At 44.0% G+C, this 19,338-nt stretch overlaps 1 long non-coding RNA gene across 1 annotated transcript; it reads left to right on the top strand.

Moving 5' to 3' along the window:
* Window positions 1-18,938, top strand: LOC310751460. Its single transcript, XR_014542522.1, has 3 exons — window positions 1-79; window positions 128-671; window positions 18,665-18,938. It is a non-coding gene; the product is annotated as an uncharacterized lncRNA (long non-coding RNA).
* Window positions 18,939-19,338: the final 400 nt, after the last annotated feature.

Below are 19,338 nucleotides of genomic sequence, written 5' to 3'. Positions count from 1 at the left end.
TAGCAAGTGGGAAAATGAAGAAGGGAGAATCAACAAAAGATCCATGAAAATGTCAATGAATATCAAGCAATACTCATTGGTTAAAATCATGATGCCTGTTTCAGCAAACCAACAAAGCTTTCCAAAGATCTCTGAAGGAAGGGAGGGCTGCTCCTTGACAATATCCGCCCTCCCTTCCCCACAGGTGGGCAGGGTTTGCGGCACCGAGCGAGGCTCACCTGAGCGGGTGCCACCCACCTGCTTGAGCTGGCCTTTGACCCGCCCTCGGCCAGGGAGGACAATGGCCGGCCGGCCGGGGGTGGGCCTAAGGCCAAAAGAAAAGAGGCTGACCCCTGAGCTCAAGCCTCTTTTGCTGTTCTTACGCAGAGCCTTATCTGCTTGCGGTGTTAGTCCCCAGGAATATTCCGGGCACTCGTTCCGTATTGGGGCTGCCACTTCAGTGGCGATACAGGGTTGGGACCCCGCACACATCAAGACACTGGGGCGCTGGCGCTCAACAGCCTACAAAAGTCACATTCGTCCCGGCTCCTCCTCCTTATCACTTGCAATTTAATTGTCTTACAGGTTTGCCCACCCTGAAGATCTGGGTTATAGGCCACAGCATTGTCCATTGGGCAGCGGATTATGCACAGTCTCAAAATCGTGGCCATAACCTTAACATCCACCCCAAGGTACGCTTTTGTTGGATGGCCCAGCGGGGCATGCGTTGGTGGAGCTTGATGCCCATGCTGCGTAGTGCCGCAGCGACCCATGGCCCTCCAAGGGTCTTGATTATGCATGCGGGGGAGAACGATCTAGTGGAGCAAAAAGGCATTGCCCTTGCCCTTGCTGCAAGGGCAGATTTAAAAAGCCTACATGCCTTGTACCCATCAATGACCATCGGCTGGTCCAATCTCCTACCCCGTCTTCACTGGAGGGGGGCTTCCAATCCCTCTCACCTCAATTATGCAGTGAGTAAAATTAGCAGGGCCATGCGCAACACCATGCGCCGAATTGGTGGGTTCTCTATCCCCCATCCCACCATCACAGCAGATAGAGTTGACCTATTCCGGGGGGACAGGGTGCACCTGACCCCACTGGGCAATGACTTCTGGCTCCACGACTTGCGACGAGCCCTTGGGGACTGGATAGATTGCGGGGTTTGATTGGTCCTCGGTTGTGGGACTTGGCGGCGAGGCCCCTTAGGGCCTCGAGTGGCGGTTCTAGGCCTTGGCAAGGTAGCCTTTAGTCTAACATCAAGTTGGGGGGGGGGGATGCAGTCATGCTTGCAGGGCCCATTGAAGGGCAAAACCGGGAGTCCCTGGCCCTAGAGCGGCGGCATGTAGGTCAAACTCCCCAGACGAGGTCAGTGGAAGGGCATGCTGTGTAAGTTTGTGCTTTGCAGTCCCCTCTCACTGGATCTCATCTGCCTGCATATCCTCAGCCAGGCGGGCTGAGAGGGTTACCTGCCAAGGCCTGTGCCAAGTTCCCCACTTCTGAAGCTCAATCAAGTTGTGGCCAATTTGAACCCATACTCTGGTCTCTTGTCTTATCATTTGGGGAAAGGGGTAGGCACCACAGACAGGGTTTAGCGCGTGTGCCCGCAAACGTCTAGTAGCAGGGAGTTCCACAGGGCTTGGCTCTGGGTACATCCCTAGTGAAGACTAGATGAAACTCAGGGGTGCTGGGAACCACCAGAGATTCTCCGTGAGGGAGGTGGAATCATTTGGGTCCTAGTCGTTGAGGGCTTTTCTTTGCTTCAAAGAGCCTTCTTCCCCTGGGGGTTCCCCAGCTTGGGCCTCCCTCCAGTTCTCTGCATCCAGACAGTACATGACACCCCTGTCCTGAGACCAAGCTTCTGGTCAGCAGAAGCAGGAAGGCCTAGAAGGCCTGGCAAGGCCTGCACAAATCTCTCCAGCCTAACTGTTAGCAGTCAAATGCTGGGACTCCTCCCTGTGATAGGAATTTTGAGGTCTTAGATATATGTTAAATGTTCATAAGTGCACCAACCAAGCACGTACATAGATCAGCACAGGAAGACTGACCTGGAACCATTTTGATTCCCAAACTGTCCCAAACTGACCAAATGTTTTCTCTGCAAGGTCAAAGGAAAATGGAAAAGCCTCCCCATTGTCTTTTCCTTCACAAATCCTGTCTTAAGGGTATGTCTGTGTTTGAATAGGGTGAGCCTGTGACCATCCCAGGAACTAAGTATTTATCATTACGAAAGACTGGTCGGGCTCCCCAGGCAATCCAATCAAGTAAAGCCACTTCCGGCCTGCCCAGGAGGTGGGGTTGCGGGCTTCATGCCCACCCCACGTGAGCAGGGGAATCCCGGCCGGGTCTGCCCCCCCCCAGCCAGCCAATCAGCTGGCTGGGGGGCGTGGCCTGCCCTATTTAGGGCCGGCGCAGAGGGGGCTCGCCCTCTTTTCGCCGGCTAGCCCTCACGTTTTCCCACCCACCCTCCCTCCCTTTAAGTAGGCTTTAGGTAGGTCTTTGACTTTGCTATGGACTTCGGTCTGTCGCCGCAAGGGGCATGGTAGGAATTTTTCCCAATTGGCAATTTCTAGCCTTTTGGTTTTTCACCTACCTCATAGCAACTCGTCACAACTTCTCGGCATTGGCGGTAGGCATTGGTAAGAAGGGGTTAAGAGGATGTGGGGGGGAGGAACGCCATCACCTCCCCCCAGCGAGCGAAGGGTGGTCCGTTAAAGGACTCCGGGGGGCGTGGCCCTGTCCGAAGCCTATGGAGGTGTGGGCCAAAGGCACGCCCCAGAGCGGTGACCCGGGGGAGCTCCTAGTCGACGTGCCTCGGCAGGAGACTCCCCCGATATTGTGTTGACCCTTCCCCGTGTCTCCAGCAAATGGGCTGGAGCCGGATAGTCGTTAGGACCAATGCCTAAGCCAATGCCTCTCATTCCTGAATTCAATAAAGTTGTGGCCTAATTCGCCCAATTAACCTTAAAATATGGTGTCTCGTGTCTTTATTTATCCTGGTGGGGGGCGGGAACCCGCCACGCAACCTGCTAGACAGGAGATAAACAAGGACAGGAGAAAAACAACATTCAAATTTCTGTTTTAAACATCCCTCGAAATAGTCGCCAGGTGCTCTGTGGGCCTGAGGGTGTCTCAGCCAGGAGAAGTCTGTGGAATCGGGCTGCTGCTGCTGCTGCTGTGTAAACTAAGGCAGAGTGGCTCCAGGACTGCAGTTAATCTGTAAGGAGCTACTCTGAGCACTCTGTGTATGCTCTTTGGCTGTGCTGTTTAGGAGCAAGTTTATTTTCTCAAGTCAAGTCTCACCGCTGCATGACAACCACTGCACGACGGCTTCCATCGGCTGCCAATCTCCCAGAGGTCTGGGGGAAGACGGAATTGAAGCACGAGTTTCTTAGCCAATCAAAATGACCAAGGATTTGAGGGAAAGCCGCCCTTGATTAGTTGCAACTAGTCTCCCATCTCGAGAGACTGAAGCGATGTATGCACTTCAGGCCAGACCTTGGACCCATTTCGAAAGGCAAGCCCCTCATGACGTAGGAGCAATGAAAACTGCTGCTCTGACATCATTTATGACACAGGATGGAATTCTACAGCGCCGCTTTCTTATCTTCAAAGGGTCTTCCAATCTCCGGAGTTGGCCAGTTTTCTCGCTTCCTGGGTGAATGTGGCCTAGGTCGCAAGGATTTCCTAAAGAGCAGTCACTTACTGTTCTCTTCTTTCAGTGTTGGGGTCTCCCTATTAGCTTTGGGGGTACATTCTGTCCTTTTGGTCTCTTCCAAGCAATCTTAAATCTTACAAGCTTCTTTTTAAGGCATTTATTCTCTTGTTGCCCTGTGTCTTCCTTGAGCTATTTTAACTCCCCTTCATTAGCAAGCTCTTGCCTTCCAAGGTAATATCTGTCTCCTATCTCCTGACAAGGTTCCAGCTGCTAGTTTGCTGTTGTTGTTGTTTAGTCGTGTCCGCCTCTTTGTGACCCCCTGGACCAGAGCACGCCAGGCACTCCTGTCTTCCACTGCCTCCCTCATGCTGGTAGCTTCCAGAACACTGTCCCACCATCTCGTCCTCTGTTGTCCCCTTCTCCTTCTGCCCTCCATCTTCCCCAACATCAGGGTCTTTTCCAGGGAGTCTTCTCTTCTCAGGAGGTGGCCAAAGTATTGGAGCCTCAACTTCACGATCTGTCCTTAGTCTTCCTAAAATAGTACTCATTATAAGCAGTTTTCCAAGACTTTTCTATATTTATAGATAATATTGGGGTACACAACAGCCTTCTGTTCAGAGAGACTCTCTACTCAGCTTTTAGGGTGTCCATGTAAATAGTACTCTTTGAGGACAGACAGTCTCTTATATGGATTTTGATCACCTTTTAAAATCATTAAACTTGTAGCAGGAACCCCCCACCCCAATCATTCAGTTTGTACAAACTTCACACACACTCACACTCACACACTACATACGCCACGCTTCTTTTATAAATTCATAGAAAAATCAACCATACATCGGATTTGCACTGTTCCACTTTTATTTTACTCCATGAAGGAAAGACTACAAAATGGGGAAGGTTTGATACAGGGCACCATAATCCCTTCATCATCCCAGCACATCCACAAGAGCCCTGCCCAGTTGCTATGCCAACCCTGATGGTCCTAGACAGAAGACAATCAAGATCACAAAGAAGTTGCATATGGGAGTGGGTTCAGCATGGACTGGAACAAAGGACAATGATCAGATCTTCCCTCAGGGGACAGGAAATTGCGACTACCTTTTGCCTTCAGAAAATGACTCATGAGGAGGAGATGAAGGGAACCAGCCAGGTGACAGGACACTCAGGTTACCACCGCAACTCCTCCCTCAACCCCTCCTTTCTGTAATGTATGCATGATGTTTCTGGGGGTGGGCTTGACCTAGAGGATGGGAATTTCAAAAGTTTTTATAAGGTCTCGCACACCATTTTTCTGTGTCTTTTCTCTCTCCTGCAAGTGAGGGGAACACCCTGTTGCAACAGTTCAATAAAGGCCAAGCCTACAGGCTGCTGTTTTGCTCCAAGTTATCCTGGTTGGTGTCTTTGTTTTTGTCCAAGGGAGCCCTTGGATTTTTGTGGTAACAAACTGTACTGTTTTGCTTTCATAAAATTCCATTGTACGCATTCCCTGTACAATTTGCCCCTTGGGAGACCAGAGTTCGAATCCCCACTTGGCCATGGGGTGGGGGGGTCAGTCAGTGCCTATCAGCCTGGTCTACCTCCCAGAAAGTGGGAGAAGCATGATCAAATGGGCGCAAGATGTAGGTCATAATATTATGTTTGCTGACTGGGAACAGTTGTGGACCACCGGTATGAAGTTTACGGCATGTAATGCCTTAAAGGAGAATATTATGAAAATAATTTACAGGTGGTACATGACCCCAGTTAAGCTTGCAAAAATTTATCACCTGCCTGATAACAAGTGTTGGAAATGTAAAGAAGCTGAGGGAACATTCTTTCACCTTTGGTGGACGTGCCCAAAGGTTAAGGCTTACTGGGAAATGATCTATAATGAACTGAAGAAGGTATTTAAATTTACCTTTCCTAAGAAACCAGAGGCCTTCCTTTTGGGCATAGTCGGCCAATTGGTGCCAAAGAAAGACAGAACATTTTTTATGTATGCAACAACAGCAGCAAGAATACTTCTCGCTAAATATTGGAAGACACAAGATTTGCCCACCGTGGAAGAATGGCAGATGCAAGTGATAGACTATATGGAGATGGCAGAAATGACCGGCAGAATTCGAGACCTGGGAGAAGAGTTGATGGAAGAGGACTGGAAAAAGTTCAAGGATTATCTACAGAAATATAGTAAATTGTTTGAATGTTAAAATGATGTGGGATTTAAAGGTAACACGGCATTTGGGATATGGTTAAAAGAGGTATGAAAAAAAAGGACTTAAAAAAGAGGGGAAATTAGAGATATAACAAGTGGGAGTACACAATTATAAATGAGATGTGAAAGAGGGTTAGAATTTGCTGAATTTGACGGAATAAAGAGGAACACAAAAAAGGGAGATGTGAGGAGGTCAGGAAAAAGGGTTATAGAACTTTGAAATTTAAAAGTGGATTTTTTTTTCTTTTTCTTTTTTATTAAGTGTGTATTTTTTGTTTTTTGTGTTGATATGTATTTGTCTGATTTTTATGTGTTGTAAAATTCTAATAAACATTTATTTAAAAAAAGAAAGAAAGTGGGAGAAGCAACAAGAGGAACAGCCATTTTAGATCTGGTCCTAACCAATTTTGATGACCTGGTTAGTGGGGTAGAAGTGGAAGGATCATTAGGCGTGAGTGATCATGCTCTTCTGAAGTTTACTATACAGCGGAAAGGAGCAGCCAAGCATACTAGGACACAATTTCTCGACTTTAAGAAAGCCGACTTCATAAAACTTAGGGAAGTGCTGGGTGAGATCCCATGGACAGTAATACTAAAAGGAAAGGGAGTTCATGATGGCTGGGAGTTTGTTAAGAGGGAGATAGTAAAAGCACAACTTCAGACAATACCAATGAGACGGAAACATGGAAGGTGCCTAAAGAAGCCAGGGTGGCTATCTAAAGAACTTTTAACTGAGTTAAGATTAAAAAAGGATGTGTACAAAAAATGGAAAAGGGGGGAAACCACCAAAGAGGAATTCAAACAAATAGCCAGCACGTGTAGACACAAAGTCAGAAAAGCTAAAGCACAGAATGAACTCAGGCTTGCTAGAGAGGTTAAAAGCAACAAAAAAGGCTTTTATGGGTATGTTCGTAGCAAAAGGAAGAACAAAGAAACAGTGGGGTCACTCAGAGGAGAAGATGGTGAAATGCAAACAGGGGACACAGAAAGGGCTGAACTCCTCAATGCCTTCTTTGCCTCAGGCTTCTTCGATAAAGAAAACAATGCCCGACCTGAAGAATTTGGAGCAAATGATTCAGCAGAGGAAACACAGCCCAGAATAACTAAGGAGATAGTACAAGAATACTTGGCTAGTCTAGATATATTCAAGTCTCCAGGGCCAGATGAACTGCATCCAAGAGTATTAAAAGAACTGGCAGATGTGATCTCAGAACCACTGGCAGTCATCTTTGAGAATTCCTTTGACAATATTTCTTGGAGTTTTATGAAGAAGAATCTTCAGGGGATGGGGGTTGGCCAAGGGTTTGAAAATGGTATAAGTGCAATTTATTCAGAACAAAAGGCTAAACTAATTGTTAACAACGTGGTGACAGAGGAATTTAAGATAGAGAAAGGTACACGACAAGGTTGCCCAATCTCCCCGCTGCTTTTTATTTCAGTCCTGGAGGTTTTGTTAAATATGATTAGAAGGGACCGTTTGATTAAAGGTATTCAGGTCGGAGCCAAACAATACAAATTGAAGGCTTTTGCAGATGACTTAGTTTTGACGTTACAGGAGCCAGAATCTAGTACGAAAAGAGTATTAGAACTGATTCAAGAATTTGGTCATGTGGCAGGATTTAAACTGAACAAGTTAAAAACTAAAGTTCTTGAGAAAAACTTAACACCGATTGAGAAAGAGAGGTTTCAGAAGGAGACTGGTTTAACATTAGCTAAGAAAGTAAAATACTTGGGGGTTAATATGACTGCTAAGAACTTAAACTTATTTAAAGACAACTATGTTGCACAGAAGTGAAAAAAGATTTAGAAATATGGTCAAATTTGAAGCTTTCCTTGTTGGGCCGAATTGCAGCTATAAAGATGAATGTATTGCCAAAAATGTTGTTTTTGTTTCAATCCTTGCAAATTTTGGACAAGATGGACTGTTTCAAGAAGTGGCAGAGAGACATTTCTAGATTTGTCTGGCAGGGCAAGAAGCCTAGAATAAAATTTAAAATATTAACTGATGCAAAGGAAAGAGGCGGATTTGCCCTGCCAGACCTTAAACTTTACTATGAATCAGCAGCATTCTGCTGGTTGAAAGACTGGCTGCTTCTTGAGAACACAGACATTTTGGATTTGGAAGGTTTCAATAATGTTTTTGGGTGGCATGCATATTTGTGGTACGACAAGGTTAAAGCACATAAAGCATTTAAAAACCATATTGTCAGGAAAGCATTGTTCAATGTCTGGATAAGATACAAAGACTTATTGGAAAACAAAACCCCAAGGTGGTTGTCACCAATGGAAGCGAAGGCTCAGAAAAAGCTCAATATGGAGGCCAAATGGCCGAAATATTGGGAAATATTGGAACAAGAAGGAGACAAATTGAAATTGCAGAGTTTTGAGAAATTAAAAGATAAAGTGCGAGATTGGCTTCATTATTATCAAATAAGAGAGGCCTATAATTTGGACAAAAAAATTGGCTTTCAGGTGGAAAAATCAAAATTGGAAACAGAACTGTTAGATCCCAAAACTAAGATACTTTCAAGAATGTATAACTTGCTGTTAAAATGGAATACGCAGGATGAAACGGTTAAATCTGCAATGATTAAATGGGCACAGGATATTGGTCATAACATCATGTTTGCTGACTGGGAACAGTTGTGGACCACAGGTATGAAATTTACGGCATGTAATGCCTTAAGAGAGAATATTATGAAAATGATATACAGGTGGTACATGACCCCAGTCAAGCTTGCAAAAATATATCATTTGCCCGATAATAAATGTTGGAAATGTAAAGAAACTGAAGGTACATTCTTTCACCTTTGGTGGACGTGCCCAAGAATTAAGGCTTTCTGGGAAATGATCTATAATGAAATGAAAAAGGTATTTAAATATACCTTCCTGAAGAAACCAGAGGCCTTCCTTCTGGGCATTGTCGGCCAATTGGTGCTAAAGAAGGACAGAACTTTCTTTATGTATGCAACAACAGCAGCAAGAATACTTATTGCAAAGTATTGGAAGACACAAGATCTACTCACCCTGGAAGAGTGGCAGATGAAGATGATGGATTATATGGAATTGGCGGAAATGACTGGCAGAATCCGAGACTTGGGAGAAGAGATGGTGGAGGAAGACTGGAAGAAATTTAAAGACTATCTTCAGAAATATTGTAAAATTAATGAATGTTAAAATTATGTTCGGATTGGCAATAAGTGGTATTTAGCAACAAAAGTTAATAAGAATATGTTATGATATAGAGTTAAGATAAATGAAAGAGGGTAAGGATTTGCTGAATTGATTATGTAAATGGGAATGCAAAAAGGGGAGGTGTGAGGAGGTCAAGGAAACAAGCAAATGAGCTTAAAAATATCAAAAAATGGATTTGTTTTTTGTATTTTGTATTTTTCTTTTTTTTCTTCTCTATGTATCTTTGTATCTTTTGTGTTTTTCTTTTTTTTTGCTTTTCTTTTATTCTGTAAATCTCTGTTTTTTGTAAAACCCTAATAAATATCTTTTTTTTTAAAAAAAAGAGAGAATTCCTGGAGAACAGGCGAAGTCCCGGCAGACTGGAGGAGGGCAAATGTTGTCCCTATTTTCAAAAAGGGGAAAAGAGAGGACCCAAATAATTACCGCCCAGTCAGTCTGACATCAATACCAGGGAAGATTCTGGAGCAGATCATTAAGCAAACAGTCTGTGAGCACCTAGAAAGGAATGCTGTGATCACCAATAGTCAGCATGGATTTCTGAAAAATAAGACATGTCATACTAACCTGATCTCGTTTTTTGACAGAACAACAAGCCTGGTAGATGAAGGGAATGCAGTGGATGTAGCCTACCTTGATTTCAGCAAGGCATTTGACAAGGTGCCCCATGATATTCTTGTAAAGAAGCTGGTAAAATGCGGTCTTGACTATGCTACCACTCAGTGGATTTGTAACTGGCTGACTGACCGAACCCAAAGGGTGCTCATCAATGGTTCCTCTTCATCCTGGAGAAGAGTGACTAGTGGGGTGCCACAGGGTTCTGTCTTGGGCCCGGTCTTATTCAACATCTTTATCAATGACTTGGATGATGGACTCAAGGGCATCCTGATCAAATTTGCAGATGACACCAAACTGGGAGGGGTGGCTAACACCCCAGAGGACAGGATCACACTTCAAAACGACCTTGACAGATTAGAGAACTGGGCCAAAACAAACAAGATGAATTTTTACAGGGAGAAATATAAAGTATTGCACTTGGGCAAAAAAAATGAGAGGCACAAATACAAGATGGGTGACACCTGGCTTGAGAGCACTACATGTGAAAAGGATCTAGGAGTCTTGGTTGACCACAAACTTGACATGAGCCAACAGTGTGACGCGGCAGCTAAAAAAGCCAATGCAATTCTGGGCTGCATCAATAGGAGTATAGCATCTAGATCAAGGTAAGTAATAGTGCCACTGTATTCTGCTCTGGTCAGACCTCACCTGGAGTACTGTGTCCAGTTCTGGGCACCACAGTTCAAGAAGGACACTGACAAACTGCAACGTGTCCAGAGGAGGGCAACCAAAATGGTCAAAGGCCTGGAAACGATGCCTTATGAGGAACGGCTGAGGGAGCTGGGCATGTTTAGCCTGGAGAAGAGGAGGTTAAGGGGTGATATGATAGCCATGTTCAAATATATAAAAGGATGTCACATAGAGGAGGGAGAAAGGTTGTTTTCTGCTGCTCCAGAGAAGCGGACACGGAGCAATGGATCCAAACTACAAGAAAGAAGATTCCACCTAAACATTAGGAAGAACTTCCTGACAGTAAGAGCTGTTCGACAGTGGAATTTGCTGCCAAGGAGTGTGGTGGAGTCTCCTTCTTTGGAGGTCTTTAAGCAGAGGCTTGACAACCATATGTCAGGAGTGCTCTGGTGGTGTTTCCTGCTTGGCAGGGGGTTGGACTCGATGGCCCTTGTGGTCTCTTCCATCTCTATGATTCTATGATTCTATTCTATGATTCTATGATTCTAGGGCTGTTGTGGAGATTGAATGAGGAGGGAGAGAACCACCTTGGAGGAAAAGGTGGGATAAAAATGCAATAAAAAATTAGCCCTGGAGCATTTTTGTTCATTACATTGATATCCCACCTTTGCTCTGAGGAGCCCAAGATGGGGCACGTCATTAACTTCTCCCACATTTTGTCATCACAACGACCCTGCAGGCAGGTTAGGCTGGGAGGAAATAACTGGCTGCGGAGAGTCCCAAGCCCGGAAGGAAGCTAGGCTGATAGCAGAGAGACACTTTAGGAGGGGGTCCTACTGCAAGAGGCCCCACTGCCCCCACAAAACAGGAAAGGGTTGCCAAGGGAAAACCAGAAGGAAAAATCGGGGGAGGAAAGGAGGTGGGGGAAGAATGCACGTCAGAGAGAAACTGCGGCTCATTTGCATCAACTATTTCTTGTGACTTTCAAATTCATCCAATGTTAGCAAGAGCTAATGGAAAGTGTCAGGGAGCTAGCAGTGCCTTTTACCAGCTTTGTCTGGTTTGCTAGCTGCGGTAGGGCCATTCCTGGACGACGGATTGCCCCATTCCCCACTCCCTATAGGTCTTCAGCCCCTCTTATTTCTCTGAGTCCCTGTCATAGAATAGGGCGGGACTACTGTTCCTCGCACCATACAGTTGTGCTGGTTGAGACTGATGGGCTTTGGACGGATAGTCCAAAACATCTGGAGGGCACCAGGTTGACAAAGGCTGTTCTCTATTATGGTCTGTGACGAAGTCTTCCTGAAGCAAGCTTTGCCTGGTATTCATCTTTCCCCATTATTATTATTATATTCATCCACAAATCTTAGGGCGGTTTACCACCTAAAACTGCAATATAAAAAACACAAAATGCATAATAAAAATAAGAAGAAAAACAAGCATCCCCCCACGCAACACATTTAGAAAGCTGTCAAATGTCAATCAGCCAAAGGCTGGGTTGAAGAGGAACATTTTCGCCTGACGCCTACAGATAGGTCACGAAGGTGCCAGGCGAGCCTCCCTGGAGAGAGCCTTCCACAAACAGGGAGCCACTGCAGAAAAGGCCTGTTCTTGTGTAGTGTGATAGGAATTTCATGGTCTTAGATATATGGCAACGTTCATAACCACACGTACATAGATCAGCACAGGAAAGCCAACCTGGAACCATTTTGATTCCTAAACTGAGTAAATGTTTCTCTGCATGGTCAAAATGGAAAAGCCTCCCCATTGTCTCTTCCTTCACAAATCCTGTCTTAATCTGTGTTTGAATAAGGGTGTGAGCCTTATCATTACAAAAGACTGCCCAGGCTCCCCAAGAAATCCAATCAAGTAACCTGCCAGACAGGAAATAAACAAAGCGACAGGAGAAAACAACATGCAAATGTTCTGTTTTAGACCGCCTTATCTGAGGGGTGGTCTTAGGTTACACCCCTTCTGTGATGAATGCATAATGTTTCTGGGGGTGGTCTTGATCTAGAGGAGGGGAATTTCAAAAGTCTTTATAAGCCCTTGCACAGCATTTTTGGGGGGTCCTCTTCCTCTCCTGCGTGTGAGGGGAGTACCCTGTTGCAACAGATCAATAAAGATCAAGCTTACTAGCTGCTTTGCTTCTCAAATATTCTCTGGTTGGCCTCTGTTATTTTCTCCTACCAATAGGGAACCTATGTAAGGACTCTATATGGGCTCTTGGATACCCCATAAGGGAAAAGGGCATATTTTTATTTACAACAGATGGCGACCACGAACGAAGGGACTTTTGGTTACCCGGATTCTGGAGGCGAGGAAGAACTGGTTATCCAGCGCGCACCAGGCAGTTTGCCAGGAGGAATAACCAGTCCTCCATCGATCCCAGGGTCTGGAAATAACTGGAGGTTCAGCGGGGTTAACCAGGGGAAGCAACGCTTGATCAGGCCGGCCTTAAACAACCAGTCAAGAGATCGTGGGATCACCAGGAACAGCGCATGCGGAAGTGAGTATTAAGTAGGAAACACGGGTAGTGGGTTGGGTTCTCTAAACCACAGCAACCAAAATTCTTTAATTCTTCCTTTTTCCTTCAAATCTAAAATTTCTACTTTTTTCCTCATCTAAAAATTGCCTTCTCCTCCTTTCTGTCCCCTCGATCTCAACACCAGCCCTAGCCCTTCGGAGTATGCCCAGGCAAAAGTTGTGTGTGACTTCTTTCATTTCCCTTCTACAGTCTATATGCCAACCTATTCCTTTGGAGTTTTGCCCAGAAAAGGTCGTGCTTTTTCTTCTGTACTGAAACTATAACTCCCAGGTGCAGCCACACCTCTGCCATGGCGATCTTTGTTAGAGATGACCTGTGAGCAGAGAAAGCAAGGGCACCTGATTCCTTTCCTTCTTTGTCATTTCTGAGTCCCAATCTGGCACTGCGCTACGCAAGCGTCCAGTAGGGAACTCTCAGGTTAGGCAGAAGGTTGCTGTGGGCTCCCTGGCTGAGTAATGACCAAGGGGGGGGGGTTGAGATTGCTGACCGCACTGTTAGCTTAGTAGCCAGGAAAGGCCAACAGCTGTACCAGCCTAGTAAGTCAGGCCAGACGAACGGCGGTGTGTCACAGTACTAATTCTCGGAGTTGTCCAAATTGAGTCTACTGTGGGGTTATTTATTGTGTTTCCTGAAAAGTGGGGATAAAACCCCGACTGCAGTATAAAAGTAAAAGCTAGCGCTATTAAAATTCTTAAAATGGGTGCACCTCAATCAAAGAAATGAACCCGCAGATTCCTGATGGGAAAGAAGCCCAGTTGGCGCTTATTTCCGGCCTGGACTCTGACAGTCCCCTTCAATTTGTGTTTAAGAAACGTTTTTTCCTGTGTTTAAATTGTACTTAGGTAACATCCAGCAGCTGCTTATCTTGAAATGTGCCATCTAAAATAAAAATGCAAGCTTGCTCCAAAATTTTAAATCTAAGAAAGCCATGTTGGGCCTTATCTATCTTAAACAAGACAAAAATGAGAATGAAGTGTGCAAATGTTTGTTATTTGAGAGAGGCTCAAAAGAGTCTTCCTCCTTGTATGTACTTCATTAAGCATATGCCTATGAAAGTATGGTCTTCCTTCTAAGAAAAATATCTGAGTCCAGTTTTAACTTTGATTTTGTTGGACAGAAGAGTTATTGTAAGGCTCCTGATATCAGTCTCTATAAGACTTCCTGGCCTCTTTTCTTAGAAAATGCCCCCCTTGTTTCATTCTGTCTCTTTCAGAGGTTTTTCCTTCTTACTTCTGTGCCAGGTAAATTTACTCCCGAGTAAGCTTCCTTTAAAGGAAACTGCAAAGGGGGGGGCATAGATTAGGCTTACTATTCCTCTGCAAGTTCAGGAAAAATTGTTCACTTTTGTATTCCTTTTAAATCAAATCTATGGCTGTTTTAACTATGCTTTATAAGAGATCCTCTCCCTATCTTAGGAAAAATGTTCACTTCAATCTTCTTTTAAAGATAATTTCTCTAGGAACTTGCACTCTTTAGTCCAAGGAAGTAAACTCTCACTCAAACTAGCTTCAAGATCTGCTAAAAGGGTTATGTATAAAGTTGGGTACTTTTATTTTCCTCTTCCTTAGTACATGATAGGCGCATGGCTTGTGATAGGTGCATGGCTTGTGGTCTCTTCCCCAGTTGTGTCTGTGTACATAAGTATGTGTGTGTTTCTGGTAGTACAAATCTTGCTATGAACCCTGTATTTTAGGGTTGGACTAGATGACCCCAGGTCCCTTTCAACTTTCCCAATTTGTGGCTGATGAGTTGAAATTCAGCCCAGATTTGCTCTTTGTTTTTTAAAGGTGAGAGGTGAAAGCCGTGATGTTTTGAAGCAGAACTGGTGATATCAGGCATTTGAGTGATTACAGTGTTTATCATTTAGTCTATTATTTACAAAAATCAAGACTTAAAAGTCTACTCAAAAGTTTAAGCACATACAAATTCATATAATCAAGTAGAATGAGCCTTGACATATAATTGAGTAGCCTTGACCATCCTGTAAATAAAGGGCAGGAAAATTTTGTCTGCAAAATGGTAAGGCTGAAATGACTGAGAATGTTAAAAATCTTATGAATTCTGACTCTCTGGCCATTTTTTCCCATATATAAGGGCGTGGCAGATTGTTCCACAAATGGCCAGAGGGATATTAGCCCTTTCCTGTACATAAAGGAAGCAGTCCCTTTGCTTGGGCTGCAATTGCTAGCTTTGGTGAATTGCTGAGTTTCTCTTTTTTGTTTTAAAATCTAACCCTATTTTTAAAATCTACTCCTTACCCTTCCCTTCCCTTATTCAAATTCTAATTTAGCCAAAAGATGCAACATTTTCAATAGTATAAAAGGTTTGCTGAGACATGAACTCTGCACATGCACAGAGGCTAGATCAGCTTACAAAGAGAGAGAGAGAGAGAGAGAGAGAGAGAGAGAGAGAGAGAGAGAGAGAAAGGAGGGGGGAGAGAGGAGGTTTGGAGAGCTTGGGCTGCAGGGAGAAACCTATCCAAATTTCCTTATGTAAAACTTGGAACCATTGAGGGAAATCACCCTTAATGTGTCTTTTGCTCCAAAGGCTACTGAACCATTAAAAGTCAAGAGGTTGCCAAGTTTCAAATCTTAACATGCCAAATTCTTTTCACAGGTAAATATCAAAGCAAATTCTTTTCACAGGTAAATATCAAAGCACTCCCCCCCCCCCATGGGATTTAAATCACAGACTTTGTTTGTGTGCATTTTAGGAACAGCATTTCCTGACAGGCTTCTCACATGAAATAATTTTCCCTTTTAACAGGATATGTGAACCCCGATAACAAAGTGTTTGTCCCTTCTTTTCTCCCACAGCAACTTTCTTTCTGTTCTGTGAAACAAGTCTGAAACCTTGCTGTATTAGTGACTTCCATCTCTTTGTGGCTTTGACACTTTAAGTTACAAATAATCTGTCTTCATTTATTAAATCAGTTTTTCCATGATGTCTATGAAATTAATCGAAGCACAACCAAACATTGTTTGTGGAATGGTATTTGTTTACCTTTTGCCTGAGCATTTCTTATTAATTCTGTCATTTTGGCTAGTTCAAGGTACTTGCACAACTTTAAATTGCCATTCATTTTTTCTTGGTATTAAGTCATTTCCCAGTATTTTGCTATTGACATTCTAGCCGATGTTGTCACATCAAGAAACACTCTTTTATTTTCATTTGGGATGTTAGAATGCCAAAACAGGTTACTTCAGGTTTCTTAAAAATTGTGTGTCTTAGCATTTATTTATTTTTGATTCCTCATAGGTCATTGTGTGTGTGTTTTACTTTGGGGACATGTCCATCACATATTGAAAGTCATTTTAAGCCCTTTTCCATTGTTTTCCCATTTTTTTAGTCCAGTAGTAATCTGTGTGGTTTTGATAATATCTTTGTATTATTTAATAATTATTATTTTCTGAATCTGATGTCTTTGGGTCAACTCTGTTTTCATCTGACTGGTAATCTAATTTTTTGCTTTCTTTTTATTTTTTAACCTTTGTTGTATTTTTTACAGTTCTCTTTCTATACATGTGGAATAATTTTTTATTTAATAATATGAAAAAAACAACAAAAACTAAGTGAAGGAAAGCAAACAAACTTAGCAGATAATAACAGTAATTATATGAAAATGTGATAATAATATTAAAATGAGTAAAATGCTTAACTTGCTAAGATAACTCAAGGAGATTGGGGGGGGGCTTCTGCCCCTTCCTTTTCTAACTCTGTCTTTTAAGTCCCTAAAAAACCCTGCCCCCTTACAGGATGTCACTTCTACAGATGTGTTACTACAGACCTATGATGAAAAAGCTTCGCCACCACCTGCAGCAACAACAGACACCAAAGTTTTCAAAGTGCCCACAGCTATCTCTTTCAAAGGGTATAGACTGACAGAGGAGTGGGGCTGACAAAGGGGGGAGGAGTTGAATTGCAAGGACATTTTATCACTTTTGAACCTTAAGACTGTGCTCCAGGATTGAGAAGATCACAATTGTCTCAAGATATGCAACTGATATTTAATTAGGTTTTTTTGTATTATGTGTTATTACGTAGGAATGTTGAAATGTGTCTGACAGTGTGTTATTTCCACAAAGAGGGGGAGCTATTTTGTGTGTAATTGTTTTTAAGTTTAATGTCTTACTCCTTACACCCCAGTGGAGGATTCTCATACATTTTATGCGTTCTAATAGACCAGGCTATTGTGTAGTCCAATGTTTAGATTGTCCCACCTGGCACTATGCCAACCTTCCCTACCCATTTTAAAAATGTGCTAAAACTCGCTTTACCAAGGAGAAGCTTCTAAGATACATGAAGGTGGATATGCTTTGGTTTAGCAGGAATGATCCCTTATAGAGTTAAATTGACTTATTTGGACAAGTGCCCTTTTTAAGAATGGTTTTCTTTTAACAGTTTGTTTTGATAAGTTGAGAACCATGAGCATATATAAATTATAATTGGACTCAGTTTGAATTGGGCAAGTGTATCCAGGCTGCAATTAGCTTTTTGGTCCTTTAAGTGCAAGTGAGCAACTTCCCATGAGTGCAAGACCACAGCCTATAATAAAATCCCACAGAAAGGCCAAGGCAAAGACATCTCTCTCATGAGATGTCCAAACCTGTGCCAGCTATGGTGAATGCCAGGCGACATGGTTAAATGAAAGCCCCGAGGGGATTCAACAGGATGTGTTGCTGTAGCACTATGCTGGTGTGAGACCACAGAAGAGCTAGCTTGACACCTGAGAAACACACAAAAATGGCGAAGGACAAAACACCAACTGCATTTTTCAGTCAGTAGTGGACCTTCCTGCTAATTGTAAAGCATAGCCACTATTGAGAAAATGTTTCTCCCAAGAGCTAGAATGCCACAAGTAATTTAGTAACAAAATGCAACATATGTTATTTTTAGATGATATATTTATACAAAGGCATCCATTTACAACATACGATGTTATTGTTTGTGGGGCAAAAATTTTTAAGAAAAATTCTAGCCCCAAAGGGGGGATAATGTGATAGGAATTTCATGGTCTTAGATATATGGCAACGTTCATAACCACACGTACATAGATCAGCACAGGAAAGCCAACCTGGAACCATTTTGATTCCTAAACTGAGTAAATGTTTCTCTGCATGGTCAAAATGGAAAAGCCTCCCCATTGTCTCTTCCTTCACAAATCCTGTCTTAATCTGTGTTTGAATAAGGGTGTGAGCCTTATCATTACAAAAGACTGCCCAGGCTCCCCAAGAAATCCAATCAAGTAACCTGCCAGACAGGAAATAAACAAAGCGACAGGAGAAAACAACATGCAAATGTTCTGTTTTAGACCGCCTTATCTGAGGGGTGGTCTTAGGTTACACCCCTTCTGTGATGAATGCATAATGTTTCTGGGGGTGGTCTTGATCTAGAGGAGGGGAATTTCAAAAGTCTTTATAAGCCCTTGCACAGCATTTTTGGGGGGTCCTCTTCCTCTCCTGCGTGTGAGGGGAGTACCCTGTTGCAACAGATCAATAAAGATCAAGCTTACTAGCTGCTTTGCTTCTCAAATATTCTCTGGTTGGCCTCTGTTATTTTCTCCTACCAATAGGGAACCTATGTAAGGACTCTATATGGGCTCTTGGATACCCCATAAGGGAAAAGGGCATATTTTTATTTACAACAGTAGCCACCCTCCTCTCGGGGAGGAGGCATCCGAAGAAGGGCCTCAGAGGATGAATTTCCCTTGGAAACACCTTTATCCTTTGTAGAAAGCATCGAGGCCCAGTTCATCATCCCTAGGCCTCAGAGTTCCTTATTTACCCCCCTTGAAAGGTGGGGTGGTCTGTTCTTCTCATCCTGCGGTCTCTCTTCTCTCTTCCAGTTGTCACCCCGCATTCTGAGATCTGGTTTCTGGACCGAGCTCTCTACTGGCATTTCCTCACCACAACCTTCACTGCTTACTGCCGACTCCTGATCACCCACCTGGGGCTGCTGCATTGCCAATATGCCTTCACCAGCTACGGCATCAGCCCCCAGGCTAAAGTGAGAGAACGACAGGCGGCCCATCCCTTTTCCTAGGCTCTGCCACTCCTGCTCATTCTGTCTTCACAAAAGCCCTGCGAGGGAGGTCAGGCTGAGAGTGAGTGACTGGCCCGAGGTCATGGCCAGACGGGAATTTGAACCCGGCCTCCCGGGCCCTAGACCGACATTCTGATCCACTGTTTCTTCCCAGCTGTTGTCTGGACCCAAGTTTGAGAAACACTTCTCTTACCACTATGCCACACCACCTCTACACTGACTGGCTGCTGCTCTCCAGGGCTTCAGGTGGCATGGTGGGGGTATCTCCCAGCCCTCCTTGCAGATACCAGTGAGGATTTGCCTGCAGCATAAATGCTCTTGCCTCTGAACTTGAAGACTGACTCTCCAGGATTTGGGCCCTGGATCTGCACGCTAGACTTCTGTGGAGGCAGCCGAGAAGAGCATTCGCCTTTTTTGCTGCTGCTGCTGCTGCTGCTGCTGCTGCATCACAGCTTTAAGCTTCTGGTCTTCGCTCGC

The sequence above is a fragment of the Podarcis filfolensis genome (assembly GCF_964270895.1).
Source record: "Podarcis filfolensis genome assembly, chromosome: 16".
NCBI lineage: Eukaryota > Metazoa > Chordata > Lepidosauria > Squamata > Lacertidae > Podarcis > Podarcis filfolensis.
This window is presented reverse-complemented; position numbering and strand designations above follow the sequence as displayed.